Raw genomic sequence first — 18,160 nt, 5'->3', positions numbered from 1 at the left:
GAGCACAAGTAATCTTTATGGATGTTAGAGATGCTCTTTATCTTACTTGTGATGATGGTTTCACAGACCCAGACACACGTCAAAACATCTATTAGATATTTTAAATATATACAGTTTATTATATGTCAAGCATACCTCAATAAAGCTGTTGAAAAATACCCCAGTTGGGAAAGCCTTTTCCCTGACGGCACTGTAACTGCTCCCTCCTTTCCCATTCTCTACATCCAATCGCTGTTAATTCCTAACCATTCCACAGCCAACCTTTGTACAATGCAGGGGTTAGGGGCACTGACCTGCCGCGACATAAAAATCTGTTCACAACTTTTGACTCCCCAAAAACTTAACTTTCTAATAGTCTAGCGTTGATGAGAAACCTTACCAAAAATATAAACAACCAATTAACACATATTTTGTGTGTTATATACTGTATTCTTATATACTGTATTCTCACAATGAATTTAGCTAAAGGAAATGTTAAGAAAATCTTGAGAGAAAATACATTTACAGTACTGTAAAAATTCCACGTATAAGTGCATCTGTGTTCAAACCTGTATCATTTGAGGGTCAACTGTATTCTCTCTCCCTCTCCAGTCCAGAACTATCACCCTAACCCATCTCTCACCTGTATTATAAAAGCCTCTCTCCACCCTGAGGCCAGAATTAACTTTCTAAAACACCAATCTGCATCACTTCAACAGCTCCTGATTGCTCTGGAGATAGGTTTCAAACTCCCTTAATATGACTCACCTGACCCTCCCCAATCTGACCTGATCGGACCTTTTCACCTTCTGCAGCCTCCTTTCTGGTGACTTCCCACCTCACCCTTTCCTATCTAGCCATATGAGTCAACAATGTGCCAGGTTATATAGTTTTGCACACGCTGTTCCCAAGTCAAATAATCCCCTTCCCTTTTGTCTCTCTCCAGCCCACTCATACGGAGGCTCTGTCACTCAGCTCGAGGATGATCTCCTCTGGGAAGTCTTCCACGAAACCCCACATTAGGCCATTTGCCCTTCTCTCCACTTAGTTCAAATCACAGTCAATTACCAGCATCTTCCTCATACCCTGCCGCAACACTAATCTCAGAATCATATAATCTCCCTCATTAGACTAGATATAATAAGCAGACTGAGTGAAAGTTGGAAGCAGAGAGCAAACCTTGTTCATCTTTACCTACCCAGGGCCTACCACAGTACCAGGCCCAGAATACATGCCACACCATTAGTGAACAAATGAATGAATGGAAGAACTGGTTTGGATGACCCTTAGACCACCACCTGGGTTGATTCTGTATTTCTCCGTATAAAGAGATGGGCAGGTGAGGTTAAATGATCTCTGTAGTACATTCTGGTGAAATAATTATTTCAAATCCCCTGTAGGGAGGTGGGGAAGGGGGGGGGGTTAGTCCCTATTCCGGCTGGGCAAGATTCATTACCTCTAAACTGTTTTCAAAACCAGCAGGTAACTGACTGTGATTTGAACTAAGTGAAAGGTTAGGGAAAGGGAACCAGATTCCAGGAAAAGACAAGGTCCACAGCAAAAATTAACACAGCCTGGAAGAAGGCCCAGTGTCCTCCCAGTAAACTTCTTACTTTCATCCAGAAAGATACAGATCTCCACCCTCAGGATTATTCCCTTCTCCCAATACGCATGTTTTGATTTCCAAATCCAGCAAGGGAGGCTCCCAAGCTCGCTTCCCCTCAAAATCAATCACAAGGCCCTTCTCACCCTCTCTGGTCTTTCCCTTATCATCCTTAGTCAACAATCCTCTGGGCCTCCCACTCACACGTCCTCCTCAGCTGATCCAACAGCCAGGCCAGTGATCATCAGGTCAAGAGCCAGGCAGAGGGCCTCATTAACAGGAGACTCCCAGAAGACCAGGAGGCAGTGGAAAGGCTGCAAGACCCAGCTGGGAACCATAAAAAGTAAAAAAATCAGGATATATATTTGGTGGATCATAAAAAAGAAAAGCAAGCAAAAACAAAACAAAGCAAAACTCTACCATCTGTATAATAGCCACAAACCAAGAGAAGACCTGCCTTCTTTCTGATTTACAATTCAAAAGTGTAATCACTTCCTCCCTCCAGATCTCCTATTTTAAAAATTAACCTAATGCTGTTCCATGTTTTGGTAGTGACTGACCCTTTAATTTAGGGACGCTATTAAGACCTAAGAAGTGCTTTCGTGGAAAATAGCCAATGATTAGGGAAATTCACCATTTTACATCTTGCCAATCCTTAAAAGAAGGGAAATGAATTAAAAAGCAAGGATAACATTAGGCCTTTCCTACCAGGCTAACTGTAACCAAACAGCATTATACCATCACAACTAAAATGCACCTTAGAGGTTATCACAAGCTGCTGAAAGCGTTTGAAGTTACAAGCAGCATTGGCCTTTAAAATGTCTTAGGCAGCCAGATTTGTATTAAAAACTCAAAACTGTTCAAGAAAAAATATCCTAAAATAGGGGTCCGGGGGAGGGAGGGAGTGACTAAAATACAGAGAGCGTGAACACAGTTAATTGGTCGGAGATGGCAGAGGACCCCGGGTTCCCGACATCTCATAGACAGCCTTGGGGATGCAGTAAAGGCCGACTCTTCTTCTCTCCACGGGCCAGCCGCCTCACCCAGGAGAGGGCACAGGGAACTCAACAGCATCCCGGGGGGCGGAGGCCCTGCTAGCTTGAGACTTAAGCGGCAGGAGAAGGAAGACCAAAAGGAAAGGGCGGCGACTGCGGGAAAGGTGGGGGAGGCTTGGGCCGGGTGAGCTCTCGGGTTGGAGAACGTGGGCGCTACGAGCCTGCGCGCCTGCAAAAGCCCCTGCTGCACACGTGGGACTGGGAGGAGGGTCACTTACTTGTCCAATCTGAAATTAGATTTTAGCTAGCGGGGCTCTGCAGGTTGCCGTGCGGAACGGCACCGCGCGCGTGCAGAGCGGTCCCAGAGAGTGGCTGCGGCTGCGCCCCGCCCCCGGCCCCGCCCCCGCCGGACGCGGCCCCTGTAAAGCCACCCCTGATTGGCCCTTTGAACCGGGCCGAGGATTGGCCCGCGCGTGCCCACCCCCGCCTCCGAAGCCTCGCCCCGGCTCCACGGGCCTTATGGACTTTTTAAAAAGGCAAGGAGGTCCCCTGCGTAAACTCTTCGCAGCCTCTGACGCTTGGGTGTGGAAGATCCGCATCCTATAACCGCTTCTCAACCATTTACTGAATGCAATTTACTGACCGTTGTAGGAGGATGTCATTAATAATAATAATAATATATTAATAATAATTACTGAATGCTTGCTTTGTGCCAGGTCCTCTTTCTGATACTTTGCAGGAATTTATCCGTGTAATCCTCTGGCCAACCCTTTGAAGTGGTGTCACAGTCTTTAAATCCTCAAAGCAGATAGGCCCTGCCTGTGCAGAAGTTACAATGTGTGGGCCCTAGACACACCCAATTCATTTAAACCTCACAGTTCTTGCCTTTCCAGTAAACTAGGCGGTATTCGCCCCTATTTACAGATGCAAGAGTCATCTGTTTTTTTAGCTTGTTCTGAAACACACAGCTAGCTGCTAGGGAACCAGACAGAGAATTCCAACTTGGGCTCCAATTTGAGCTGTTTGCCTTCAAAAAGTAGGTTCCCAGGCTGATGGGACTGAAGATTTGGAAGATAGTTCAGCAAGCCGCTGATTCCAAACCCTTTGCTTCCCTAGAAAAGTAAACTGAGGTCCAGTAAAAGGAAGTGAGTTTCCAAGACCACAGCAGATATAAGAGGTAAGCCTAGGTAATAACAGTGATGCCATCGAACTGGCCTATGTGCCATGTGCCTTACAGTCCCTGTCTGCTGTCCTCCTGACCATCCCCAAAATAGATGCTCTTCGCTTTGTCTTGCAGGCGTACATACTGGCTCAGGCTGAAGCCGTATGATTAGCTACATCTACTAGGGAGTCTCTTTGGGAGGGGTGGGGGTGGTCATTTTCTTTCTTCTACACCATAATTTTTCCCCTTTCATTTCCAACAAATATCCAAAGATCTAACCATGGACTCTTTGGGAAGATAGGAGGTACTGGGATCTGATACTTAGCACCTGGCCGAATTATAGTGTACAATAGAAATAACATTAAGACCTGTGTATCTTGACCTTTCTAGAGGGTTGTGAAGAGCAAACAAAAAGTAATAGTTATGGAAATACTTTGTGAAGTGTTAGATGCTGAATACATGTAACACGTGGCTTCTAGATCTTCCTCCCTGTACCCCGGGAACAGAATATATGAAATACACTTGTTGTCTCATGAACTATGGCAGGACATGTCATTTTGGCCAGACTTCAATTAATGTGGATTTGCTGTCTGGTCTTTAGGTATGTCTCTGTTTCTAGGCTTTATGTATTTGATTTTTGGCTTGTTTCCTCTTATTATCATACTATCAGTAGTAATAGCAATCATAGCACTGTGGCTAGAGCTCCAGAAGCCATTTGTACCATAAGAGAACCTCAGAATAATTGCTACAGACGGCAAAGCAGCAAGGTGAAAAGGCTGACACCATACCCCACCAGACCAACAGCCACTGCCCACTTCCACATGAAAGAAATAAACTGCTGTCTTGTGCAAGATACTTTCATTCTGTGTTTTCTGTCACATGGGCCCAAACCTAATCATAACTGATATGTACAGCCTATGTCACACAAATCACTACAGCAATTCTGTAAGGTGATAGATGCCCAGAGAGTATAAAAAAAATGTTCAAGGTCATCCAGCCAAGTGGTGGAGATGTGATTCTAGGCCAATTTTTGTTCTCAATTACAATTAGTACCCACTGCCTATTATAAACAAATGAATATTTTTATTTTTTTTCTATTTACTTCCATTCTACTCATATGTTCTAGGGGGTGGCAAACTTTGCCTTTAAGGGACCAAATATTAAATATTTTAGACTTTGTGAATCATCCAATTTCTGTTTTAACTACTAAACTCTACCTTTGTAGTGCAAACACAGCCATAGATAATAGTAAACGTGTGGATGTGACTATGTTTCAAAAAACTTTATTTACTAAAGTGGGCAAAGAGCAACAGCACATGAAAAGATACTCAACGTCGCTCCTCTTCAGAGAAATACAAATCAAAACCACACTGAGATACCACTTCATGCCAGTCAGAGTGGCTGAAATGAACAAATCGGGAGACTATAGATGCTGGAGAGGATGTGGAGAAACGGGAACCCTCTTGCACTGTTGGTGGGAATGCAAACTGGTGCAGCCACTCTGGAAAACAGTGTGAAGGCTCCTCAAAAAATTAAAATAGATCTACCCTATGACCCAGCAATAGCACTGCTAGGAATTGACCCAAGGGATACAGGAGTGCTGATGCATAGGGGCACTTGTACCCCAATGTTTATAGCAGCACTTTCAACAATAGCCAAATTATGGAAAGAGCCTAAATGCCCATCAACTGATAAATAGATAAAGAAGTTGTGGTTTATATACACAATGGAATACTACTTGGCAATGAGAAAGAATGAAATCTGGCCTTTTGTAGCAATGTGGATGAACTGGAGAGTGTGATGCTAAGTGAAATAAGCCATACAGAGAAAGACAGATACCATATGTTTTCACTCTTATGTGGATCCTGAGAAACTTAACAGAAGACCATGGGGGAGGGGAAGGAAAAAAAAAAAAAAACGTTAGAGAGGGAGGGAGCCAAACCAGAAGAGACTTAAAAACTGAGAACAAACTGAGGGTTGATGGGGGGGGGGGGGGGGGGGGGGAGGTGAGGGTGGGTGATGGGCATTGAGGAAGGCACCTGTTGGGATGAGCACTGGGCATTATATGGAAACTGATTTGACAATAAATTTCATATTAAAAAAATAAAAAATAAAAATAAAGTGGGCAAAGGGTTGTTGGTTTTGGTTTTTGGTTTTTGGTTTTTTTTTTGATAGTGATGTTCCATTACAAAAGTGCATTGGAAATACATTACAGAGGTGGGGGATTGTGACATTGTGACATTGCAGGCAGACCCACACTGTCGACTGATGTAAAAGGCCAGTGCATGACAGAGTGGTCCAGAAGAAAGACCCCTAAGCTGATACTGAATGAGACTGGGCAGTGAGTTTATGTCTGCCGCTGAAACCAGGCCTATATCCTGGACCACCCCTGGTTGCCTCAGTTTCCCTATGTATTAGGAACGAAGAACAATGTAAATGTTATTCATACATCCCCATTTTCCATGGATACAGGGAGACTGAGATGAGATGATACACTTCATCATATTTTGAAAGCTGTCACTATTATCCAACTGTGCGCACATTGTTTCATGTCAGCTAAAGCCACATATACTCCTCTGTATCCCTGAGTTCCCAGTCTTCTTCCTCCATCATGAAATGTATAGATTGTATCAAATGCCTAGTCATCATTAGTGTGTCTGTTTATCCCCTGAACTCCTCCCCAACTCTGCATAAGGAGTTATGGTGTTGCACTGGATCAGAAGACTGAGTGTTGGCAAGTCTAGACTTCCCTTCACAGTTACTGCTGGGCAGCGTGGGGATCATGCAGAGTCATCGTCCACTAGGCACATCAGAAGTCACACTGGAGAGGCAGCACAACAGAAAGACAGAAAGAAAGTAAGTAAGTAAGTAAGTGAGACAGAAAGAAATGGGTTGTGAAACCCTGGAACCAGCTGAACTGGAAGTTTGTGTAATTTCCTTCCTGCTCAGAGAGTTACATAGAGCACCAGAAGGTACACAGGAGACCTGGTGCTCTCTCTGATGACACATGGAGACCTTGTGACTCTCTAGTGGCATTCTCTGAAGGCTTTTCCTGCATTAGCAACCCGCCCCCTCTCGTTAACGAGAAGACAATTTTTCCCTGAGATTCTTAGAGTCACAGCACAGAAATAGACATAGTCATTCATTTACATGAATTCATTTATTCATGCATACATTTGTGTATTCATTCATTTAACAAAGATTTATTGAGTGCCTACTCTTCAAGGCGCTAAAGAGATGGTGTTGAGAAGAACAGATATCGCCCCTGTCCTCACGGAACTTACAATCATGAAACAGACATTCAATAAACAAACATGAAACAGACATTGAATAAATAAGCAAGCAATTGATTCAGTTTCACATAGAAAGGGAAATAGGATACCCTGAGAGAAGAAACTGATTTAGATTAAGGTCTAACTTAGATTAGTGTTTTTTTTTTTTTTAGAAATATTTTAACATTTATTTATTATTGAGAGACAAAGAGAGACAGAGCATGAGGATGGGAGGGGCAGAGAGAGAAGGAGACACAGAATCCGAAGCAGGCTCCAGGCTCTGAGCTGTCAGCACAGAGCACAACGCGGAGCTCGACCTCACAAACAGGGAGAGATCATGACCTGAGCCGAGGTTGGATGCTTAACCGACTGAGCCACCCAGGCGCCCCTAAATTGATGATTTTGAGGAAACGGGTGCTTTACATACATAATCTCCAGTCTTCAGCAAACCCCTGTGAAGTGGCTATTCTCACAACCATTGTACAGACAGGGAAAACTGAAGCTCAGGGAGATTAGGTGACTGATCTAAGCCTGCTCGTAAGTCTGGAGCAGGCTGTGCTCTCTCCAATACTTCACAAACCCAGAAGGTGAAATTTTCCTGCCTGCCACCTTTGCACATGCTATGCCTCCTTCTACCTGGAAAGCTGCTCCCTCCGTTCTTCTCTTACTGGGTTCATATCCTGCTTCAGCATCTAGTTGAGGGCCTACTTTCTCTGCAAAGTTGCCACCTCTGTTTGAGCCCTCAATCCATCTCTTCTAGGCTCCTAGAACAATCATTATCGCTGAACCTAGGACACCTTGTAGAGTGAATTATCTTTTTTACAGATTAGCCCTAATGTCCTTGCTCACGGTCCTGGGAGCAAAACATAGGCCATTAGAGCCAGGGGCTCTCCTCCCAGTTCTGCATGTTTTCCGGGTGACCTGGAAAAAGTTTCTTCACCTCTCTGTATTTTAGTTTCCTTGGAGAGTAATAATATTCTTGAGATATAGCCTAAAACATTTGTCCCAGTGCTAAACAGATGGTAAATGCTCCGTAGTGCTTAGTTTTCTACCCAATTCCATTCCCTAGATTGGAAGCCTCTGGAGGGCAAGAACCACGCCTTCTTCACTACAGTCTCAGCAGCTAGAGCCATGCTCTGTAACAGCAGGTATGTTAAGTGGTATATAATTATGCCGGTGACAGCCCCTACCTGCCCACTGGGCCCCTCACTACTAATGAAACTTGTTTTCTCCTGTCTTTCTTCCTTTCTCTCTTTTGCAACTTTGACCCCTTTACACTTCCCTTAAACTTGATCCTCCAGCAGGGACAGGTGCCACTGCATACACACTCTCTCTTTTCCAAATCTACACTGTCATCTCAGGAGGAAAAATAACTGCTGTAGTTTGCTGGAGCCCAAACAGGTGGTCAGTAAGGGGAAACCACTTTCTAGAAGAGCCTGCTGAGCTCGCCACTCTGACCACCACTGGGAGCCATATTTTATACACAAAACCATTAGTCTGTTCAGCCCGCCTCTCTGAAGGATGCCAGTAGCTTGTTTCCAAAGACAGGAAAACACTCCAACTTACTTTATTAATTCCTTGCAACCTATTCCATGCCCTCTGTCTGCCTGCCTTCATCTCTTCACTCAGCAAACATCTGCTGAATACTGAGCACTTGCTAAGTGCTAGGCCAGAGCTGGTACTATCCAGAAAGCAGAGATGAATCATGGTGGGCACCCCAAGGCCATGAGAAGAAGAGGAGACTCGGGGTACAAGGGGAGAGGAAAGACTGTGTTAGCCTTCACCGAGCCCTGTGCTCTGCACCTCCTCCCACGGCCTCAGTGATTCCTCCCAAACTCCCATGTGTCAAGAGAGGGGTTGCTGCTGAAGAAGGGAAGGCTCACAAGGGTGAAACAGCCTCCCCAAGGTCATCTATCACAAGACCACATGTCAAGCTGCCAAAGAGGGAGTTTCTGCTGAGGAGCGAAAGTGGGCAGAGAAGCTCATGCTAGATAGAAAAGTTTCCGATGAAGGCAAGTCCTAGTAATCTCGCTGGTGTCAACCCGCAGCCCCAGTTTTCCCCTCTGGGTTTGAGCTGCCCACCCACTTCCCAGTTCCAAGACCCTACTCACCATCGAACCAGTTCTATGCCATCTGTAGCTTTCTTCCCTGACACCACCCCATCACAAGCCCACAGCCTCTTGGCCATGAGTCATTTTAATAAAAGTGCAAACTATGTGATGAGCCATGACAACAATGTGCAACCCTAAACCCCAAGCAGTGTTTTTCTGCAACAAAGCAACAGGTGGAAGAAGAGAGTCCAGGGCCATGAGACGATGATGAGGCCAAAAGAGAGATGGGAGGCAGCCTACTGGAAGTGCATGCTCAAGGCCTCAGGGGCCGCTGGAGCCTGTGAAGAATGCAGTCTTCAATGGGAAGAACTGTGCCATGAACTTCTCTAGAATCATGTCATTTGGAAAGCATTAGAGAGCATTGGTTTGGGTAGTTTTCAGACTAGATTCTGTGGGAAGGTTTCTACATGGCAAAGGAGAGGCTGAATGAACTTTCAGGCCCTCCGAAGTGTCCCCCTTCCCTGCCAAGTCGTTCTTTTCTCCAAGACACCAGATGAGGGGACTAGTAGGGGCTGAAATCCAGTCTCCATTCCGCTGGCCAAACTCTAGGACTGTGAAGCCCTGGTACCCCACCAGAGAGGTCAACTTTTCCTAATTTGCACAATGTGTAAAACAGAATTTTGGTAGCTTTGTCCTCTCTCCTGCCCCAACCACACAAGCATGCAAACACACATACACATAAAGCCACACAAACATACCCACAGACTCACACGTCAAAGGACAAGCACACGCACATAATTGCGCAAACACACATGTAGCCATATATCCACACTACACACAGAGCATGTAAACACAATATGTAGAAATTAAATGATAGTGGAAAGAGTGGTACTCTCAGAAATGATAGCCTCAGGTCTTTTCATAATATGAGTCTTACAATTAGTTTTGTTTTTAGCTTATATCATGATGGAAAATTTGTGACTTTTAATACTGCTACATAGCATACAGAATCATGACTCCCACTTTTTTGTTTATCCACTTTCAGAACTCACAAGTATTGGTGTCTACCCCAACTTCTTCACCTCCCAAAGGACTTCTAGAGCCGTGGAAAAGGATATGAGGACTTCACAGTGAGGGTGTAACATTATTAAGGAGTATAAAAGACAGGAAATTTTTGGTTGTAAGAAATAGAGATATAACTCAGACTTTATTTAGCAAATAACATATACAGAAACAAACCAAAAGGCAACTTATTGTCTCATATATTTTGGCAGTCCCAAACGGAAGTCAACTTCAGGAAAGGCTGGATCCAGGGATACAAATTATGTCTTTTATGTATATTGATGCCTTTTATTCTACATTTTTTATTTCTTAATTCCTGTGTTGACTTCCTACTCAAGCAGCAGCAATTCATGTTGTAGCAAAGATGGCCAGCAATTGCTTTAGCCTTACAATGTCCTTATAAATCTTGCTGGGAGGTGCATGAGTGTCTCTCCAGGCTCCGATTTCTTGCAAGAATGCTGGACACAGCTTTAAATGGCCCAGTTTTGGTCAAGCATCCATCTCTAGGGATGGATTAGAAAGAGGTAACCTTCACCCGTACCAGAAAAACTGAATAATGAGGGTTGAGGGTGATTCCCCAAAGAGATGGTAGACAGGAAAAGGAATATTTATATTCTTCTCCCTACTTCCAGGTACACTCATGGGTCAGGCTCTGTGCTGAAGGCTGGGGGTACAAAATAAAAAGTGTTCACATTCTTTTCCTCTAGGAATTCACAGCCTAGCAATAGAAATGGCGTGTAAGACGATAGTATGGGACATAGAAAGCAATAACCACAAAATAAAAGTCTGATTAAATACACTTCATTAAACAACACTAAGAAAATGAATAGGTGAGCCACAGATTGGGAAGAAATGTTCATAAAATATAACTCTGTAAAACCATTTGCATTTTTTAATAAGAGAAAACATTCCAGCTTGCAAAAATAGGCAAAAGTCTTGGACACTTCATGGCCAATAAGGCCAATAAACCTGTGAAAAGTTGCTCAGATTCATTAGTTCTCAGGGAAATGCAAAGTCAAACCACAATGAGATACCACTACCTAATGTCTAGAACGGCTAAAATTAAAGACATTGACAAAAATTTTGGAGATAATGTGTAGCAGCCGACCTCTCCTGTATCCCTGGTGGGAATGTAAAATAGTACAACCATTTTGTAAAATCATACATCTACACTATGACCCAGCAACTCATTCCTAGGTATTAACCCAAGATAAATGGAAATTACATAGTCACAAAAAAGTATTTTCGAGGGAGTGTTCATAGAAGCTTTATCATTCATAGCTCCAAACTGGAAACAACCCAAATGTCCATTAACACGAGAACAGATTAACAAACTGTGGTGTGCCTGTACAGTGGAATATTCCTCAGTCATAAAAAAAGGAATAAAGTACTAACAACTGTAATGACATGAATGCATCTCATAGAAAGTATATTGAGTGAAAGGAGCTGGCCATAAAAGAGTACAACCCGTACATTTCTGTGCATTTCTGTGAAGTTCTTAACTAACTTATGAAGGAAAATAAGTGACTCGGGTTGGTCTGGAGGGTGAAAGGGTGGAGGTTAGGAGGAAACCTAACCATGAAAGGTTATGAGAAAACTCTCTAGAGTAATGGAAATGTTCAAAACCTTGATAGATGTGTGGGTTATACAATCATACCCATTTGTAAGTGTGTATTTCATTTACATTAAATACAAAAATATTAAAAAATAAGTAGTTGAGGGTAGAGAGTGATGGGAGGTATAGAAAAAGCAGGAATGACAGAATGTTTATAACTGCAGAAACTGAATGATGGGTACATAGGACGTCACTCAACTATGTTGTTTACTTTGTGTATGTTCGAAATTTTCCATAAAAGAGGAGTTTTTAAAAAGCAAATAAATTCATGTTTAACACTATGATGACTTCCATGAGAAAAATAGGAACTGGAACGACAAAACCTAGAGAAATTACCTGCCAGGGGAGTTGGGGGTGGGAGCAAGGAGTTAGAGTGGCTCTCGGAAAAGGCATTTGAGAAGAGAGGATATTCGATTTGGGAGTTACCAGCCAAGAAGGACTAAAGTGGTTGGAAATGCCCAGAATGGACAGCGAACCGTTAGAGAACACCAAGGAACCTCTGTGACAGGGCATCATCACAAGACAGCCAGTGGTGCGTACTCTTCTGAAATTACCCTTCCCCCGTAGGAATCAGCGCAGCCGAGTGTGCAGGGCGAAGGAACTGCCATCAGGCTAAATTCTTCATCATGTCCTTGGATGATCTAAGTCACAACCCTTCTCTGCCCTTCAGTTGCCTTAAGTGTGAGGTGAGAGTTTTCAACAAGATTATTTCTTAAGGTCTCTTCCGATGCTTGAAAGCTTTCTGCAGTAGCAAGTTCGTTGTGGCAAAGAAGGAATAAAACAAAGGTCTGAGAACCTATAGGTCCCAGAATTTCCCTACTGCCATATTCCACATGTTCCAAGGTGCACACTCTTTCACATTGAACATCACAGAAATCAGGGCACACCTTACACCCAACGACGTCAGATGGCCAGGCCATAGTTGCGTTGCCTGCCTGGAGATCTTTGGCTATTAGTCTGGGGCAAAGTGTCTGGCAACCACAGTCACCGATTGTTTAGTTGAAAGACCACCTGTGGACCTTTGGTGGAGCAAATGAGTTGCAGTTGTCTGGAAATCTCCTACTCATGCCTTCTTGCAGAGTGAAAAAATGACACCAACATCAGACTTTGCAAATTGGTACCGGTAGGCTGACACCAACTTCCCAAGACAGCTTCCAAGGCAAAGCACTCTTAAGGAACGCTGCATCCCCAGACTGTCTCTAGGGCTCAGTTGACAATATTGTGCAGAAAAACACGTCAACAATGGAGTCAGAAAGTGCTGCAGAAGAGGTAAACCATTCCAAATGGGAAGAAGTCTTAGTAATACCTTAACCAATGTTTTGCTTATATTTTCCTTGTTACATATACCCAAGGGCAATATGTGATTTAAAAACACATGTCTTGGGGCGCCTGGGTGGCGCAGTCGGTTAAGCGTCCGACTTCAGCCAGGTCACGATCTCGCGGTCTGTGAGTTCGAGCCCCGCGTCGGGCTCTGGGCTGATGGCTCAGAGCCTGGAACCTGTTTCCGATTCTGTGTCTCCCTCTCTCTCTGCCCCTTCCCCGTTCATGCTGTGTCTCTCTCTGTCCCAAAATAAATAAACGTTGAAAAAAAATTAAAAAAAAAAAAAACACATGTCTAAGGGTGCCTGGGAAGCACCAATCAGTCCAACTCTTGATTTCGGCTCTGGCCATCATCTCGGGGTTTGTGGGTTTGTGCTCCACATCAGGCTCTGCACTGACAGTGCGGAGGCTGGTTGGGATTCTGTCTCTCTCCCTCTCTCTCTGCCCCCTCCCCTCAGTCTCTCTCAAAAATAAATAAAATAAACATTTAAAGAATACGTCTAAATAAGTCGGAGATTTTTGTTAAAATTTCTAAATCATGTCTAATTATGTCTCAAAGATTTTTTAGTACTAATAAAAGAAAATAAACTTGAAGTAATTAGGAAGTGTCATATCATAGCTTAATCAGCAATGCTTTTTCTTTCCAAGAGATATGTAAAATAATAGTTCAGCTGGTAATCTTAACTGTGATGAAATCCCATAGTGAAACCCTATGCCTCCCCAACACTCACTTCCTGTGCCTCTGTATTCTTTTAAGACTCTCGATAAGGCTTCACATTTGAGGGCTTTTCTGTACCAGGAGCTGTGCGAAAGGCTTTACAAACATCCCCTCACCTACCATGTAACAGCCTTATAGGAGATACCATTATCATACCCTTTAATGTTGAAGAGGCTAAGATATGTTGTCCAAGGTCACAGTTTATATCACTTCCTTTCTGAAATTAGTGGAAAATCACAAAATGAACTTTTCCCAGCTCAGATACACTCTCCAGAATCTGTCCATGAACAATAATGCAGGGAGCTCCTGTGACTTGGGGCAGTACTAGAGAAGGTTCTCATGTACATGTACCTCAAGGGAGGCCGGCAGCATGGGGAGGGGGGGGGCAGCACAGAGACAAGCTTTGGAGCCACACAGACCCAGGTTCTAATCTCAACTCTGCCACTTTACTGGTTGTGTGATTTTTGAACAAGCTATTTAAGTTCTTGGAGCCTCAATTCTTTCCTGTGTAAAACGGAACTAATATAACCTAACTCCAAGAGTTATGTGAGGGTTATATAAGTTCACTCAAGTATTCATTTATTCAACAAATATCTACAGAGTGCCTGTTGCATGCTAGGCATCGTATGTAATGTAAAGTGAATGCTATACCAAAGCCCCTAGCAGAGTGCCAGGCATAGAGCAGACACTATGGAGAAAATTTGTTTTATTTTTATTTTTCTGCACCTATTTCTCCTTCTTACCAGCACACCATTTCCCTTTTGGGCAGTCCCCTCCCCCAACCTATGCTACTGTAATTAGATGCTCTGTCCTTCACTGACTTGGCCACGAGCATGTGAAACAAGCTAGGTCATGGGCATGGGCTCTCTGGAACTTGAGTCTTTAGTGGAGTGACGGAGACTGAAAATGGTAGGCATTCGTGCAAACCACCTTTGCCAGGGCTCTTCCACCTAAGAGCGAAGCTATCTGTTCCTGTTCATTTCCAAGCTCTATTCTGCAGCCTTACTATAGTTTTGTTTGTTCGAGGTCACACGATCATTCCAAAACTTCCCTTTTCGTAAGTTACCTAGAGATAGTATTAGTCATTTGCAACCTAAGAAATTAGATGCACGATAAAGAAGAAAAAAAAAAGTTGACTCCCCTTTCTCTCATATTTATTATCGATTTAGGAGAATAGGAGAAGTAGCAAAAAGGGTGATTAATGGCACAGGGGAATTTAGAAGTGCCCATTTTGGCAGCATATATACTGAATTCAGAATAGTTGATAGATATTCTAAACAACAATGCCATTGACTTACATTGGTTAGGGGGAGTGCTTACTATGGGACAGACATGCACACACATTGTCTCATCTAAAGCTTGCAAGGAACCTGTGAAATAGGTATCAACAGGTGTCCTAGATGAGGACATTAAAGCTCAGAGAGATTAATGGCTTGTTTGTAAGATTGCTACACAATTTGCAGGGCCTAGTGTAAAATAAAAATGCAGGGCCCCATGTTGAGAAACTATTAAGAATTTCAAAATGGCAACAGAAAAACATTATATTAAGTTCAGAATCCCCCTGGGCATGGTTTTCCCCCATTCCTCACCCTCAAAACTGCCCAGGTCACCCATCCATAAGGTTGGCCCAACTTGCTTAAGCCAGTAAGTGGCAGAGCTGAGATTTAAACCCAGAACCCTTTGAGTCTATAGTCTCAAATTGTAAGTAACCCTACAATGGGAGCACCCCAGATCAGAATGATACTGACACCCATTCCAGATAGTTCCCATCCACGTTGTCTAGGCACTGTCCTCAGCCCCTACCCCAGAGAGCATCTGGGAGACTCAAATGAAAGGGTGATAATGATGAGAAGCTCAGAGATTCACAGGGAAAAGTAATCTAGGAGAGTAGTGACAAGTCTTGTTATCCCCTGCCTTCCTCCTGGTTTTCAATTAAGGCCCCACCCTTTGCAAGGTTTCTAGACCAAGGAGAGAAAATTTGGAAGAGGCTCAAAAGAATGATGAAATTGCTGCACACAAGTGTTCATGAAATTGTGAGTGGTCACCCTGTAGACCAGAAGAATCAGTTGCCATCAGCCACTTCCCTGCCAAGACAGAAGTTCTGCGAATCCTGGGGTCTCTCCTGTTTACCACAGTACCCCAAGTGTCTGGCACAGTGCCTAGGGCATAGTTAATGCTCAATAAATAGTAAATGGTGCAATTGGTTGACCAGTTTGCCGAATGTCAGTCAAGAAGAAGAGGGATTAGATGTGGTTTTTCTTGAGGAAGAACATCCGTTCCAATGGAGTTGACCGGCTTTGACTCTTGAATGTGGGAAAGCTCTGCCTCTCCAGCTCAGAACAGGCTATGAGGTCTCAGGTGTGGAGATATGACAAAGCTATGCCCCAAATGCATTTCCTAGAATACCAGAAATAGCGAAGAGGTTCCTACTCCTAAGGAATTTCCAACTGATTGATGGTAGCTACCTGGGCCTCTGTGGAAAAGCTGCTCATAGAGAAGTCAATGAGAAATATCGCTGTCCTTTAGACATCCTTCTAAACCTTATGGTCTGTGACTCAGTGAATGTGCATATTTGGTCCAGCCCAGAACTGTTGGTAAGGCTAACTTCAATGTCCCAATCGATGTAAGGCAAAATTCTGAAACTGAGTTCACCAGAGTTTATCACTATGTGTAGCCAGACAAATGTACAACTCTCCTGCCTTCAGAAGAATTTTCTCCCCTAATTGGGACGGTGATTTGAAACACATTGTCATTTAATTCTGATTAAATCCAAAGTTAGGGAGCTTTTGAGAATTCTTTCTTTCTTTTTTTTTTTTCTTCTCAGTTTTGGGCTTGGATACTGGATATATAATATCTAACCCCACTGGGCAATCCTGGATGTCAGAGTCCCCATGCTTACAGACATCTGCAGGGAGAGAGCTTTGAATAAATCTGTCTAAATAGTAATGATGCATTACATTACTTCATAGCGATGTTAACCTTTGGAGGCAAAAGTCCAGACAGGTTGAGGAATGGAAAATGAGGGGGTAAGTGGGGGAACAATTCCATTAGCTGTAATCAAAAGAAAAGGCCAAAAGGGGATTAAAATCTATACTGTGTTCAAAAAGGGCAGAGACTAAACCACTCCAACTTTGAAGAGGAAAGATTAAATGTTTGCTGTTGTTTCCTGTTTTTTCCACTAAAAGAGTTTATTAATTTACACTTAAGACTCTGCCTGCCTCAGTTAACTAGAGTTTTTAAAATGCATGACAGACTCACTCATTTAAAAACAAGGAAAAAAATAACCCCTCCATACAGTTCCCATTTCCTCTGACCCATACTTTATAACTTTATTTAGATCAGGGTTTTAAACCTGGAGATCCAAATACTCCACTTTTTAAAATAAAATACAGGGGGTTACTACAACTTTATTAGAATTTCAGAGTATGTATGCATATTGTATATACACACATATACTTTTTTCCTGATCAAATACTCCAAAGCTGTTTAAGATTATTAAAGAGAGTTTCTGATTGATTACACTTCTAGAAAAAAAAAAAACTAAGAAATTTTACACTGACTACGTCATCTTTAAAGTATCTTTTTTTCTTGATTCCGATATTCATTGAATTCTGGGTCAGGAGCTAAACACTATTCTAACCATTTTTACTAAATGCTTCTTCATTTAACCCTCTTGGGTACTAGGGAACATCTACCTGCCCCTCCCCTTTCTCTTTCTTGCAGAAAACAGACTCTGAGAGTTTGAGTAATAATCATCGCCACCCTTTACTGAACACCTCTGATGTGCTAATTGTTTTTACATCTCATTTAAACTTCCAACAGCGAGGTCAATGTTATTTTCTGGCCATTTCAAAAATGACGAACTAAATGATCCATAAAGTTAAGCAATTTGTCCAAAGGATATTTAAGTTGGTAAATGAAACGTGGGTTGGAGCCCAGGCCTAATTTCGAATCCTGTCCTTTGATCACCACACCCCACTGGTTTTTTTTTCTTGATCAGCTATAATACTTGCACATGTGCACCCTTGGCCTTGAGTGGTAGGACATGCTACTGAACAGGGGCCCCACCACCATTCGATGTCAAGCTGACCGCACCTGTAATGCAGTTATGCTGGCTTCTCTTCCGTGCACGCACACTTTCAGAATTTATGTCACGAGATAGGAGTAACATCAACATATCCTATAACTTTCCACTTCTGGAAATTGTTCCCAGCCACCCAAAGTTGTGTTTACAAGTGGTTGTGTGTTTCCTGTGAAAGCCTCTCACAAGAGGGTCGATCTTCCCACTTCCTGGGCTTCACAGGAGCCCTGTAACTAGGACGGAGACGGGTCTTCCGGGTGCAAGGTAACAGCTAGGGAACTGTGGCATTGGCAAAAAAGGTA

At 43.2% G+C, this 18,160-nt stretch overlaps 1 protein-coding gene across 3 annotated transcripts in view; it reads right to left on the bottom strand.

The window, feature by feature from the left end:
- Positions 1 to 2,964, bottom strand: part of FGGY (FGGY carbohydrate kinase domain containing) — a 421,185-nt gene extending 418,221 nt beyond the window's left edge. For all 3 annotated transcript variants that reach the window (XM_043575117.1, XM_043575119.1, XM_043575120.1), the window contains exon 1: positions 2,856 to 2,964. The gene's annotated coding sequence lies outside the window, so the exon portion shown is untranslated. The remainder of the gene's footprint in view (positions 1 to 2,855) is intronic.
- Positions 2,965 to 18,160: the final 15,196 nt, after the last annotated feature.

The sequence above is a fragment of the Prionailurus bengalensis genome, chromosome C1 (genome assembly GCF_016509475.1).
Source record: "Prionailurus bengalensis isolate Pbe53 chromosome C1, Fcat_Pben_1.1_paternal_pri, whole genome shotgun sequence".
Classification (NCBI taxonomy): domain Eukaryota; kingdom Metazoa; phylum Chordata; class Mammalia; order Carnivora; family Felidae; genus Prionailurus; species Prionailurus bengalensis.
Note: the sequence above shows the minus strand (reverse complement) of the source record. Positions and strands in the feature narration are given on the sequence as shown.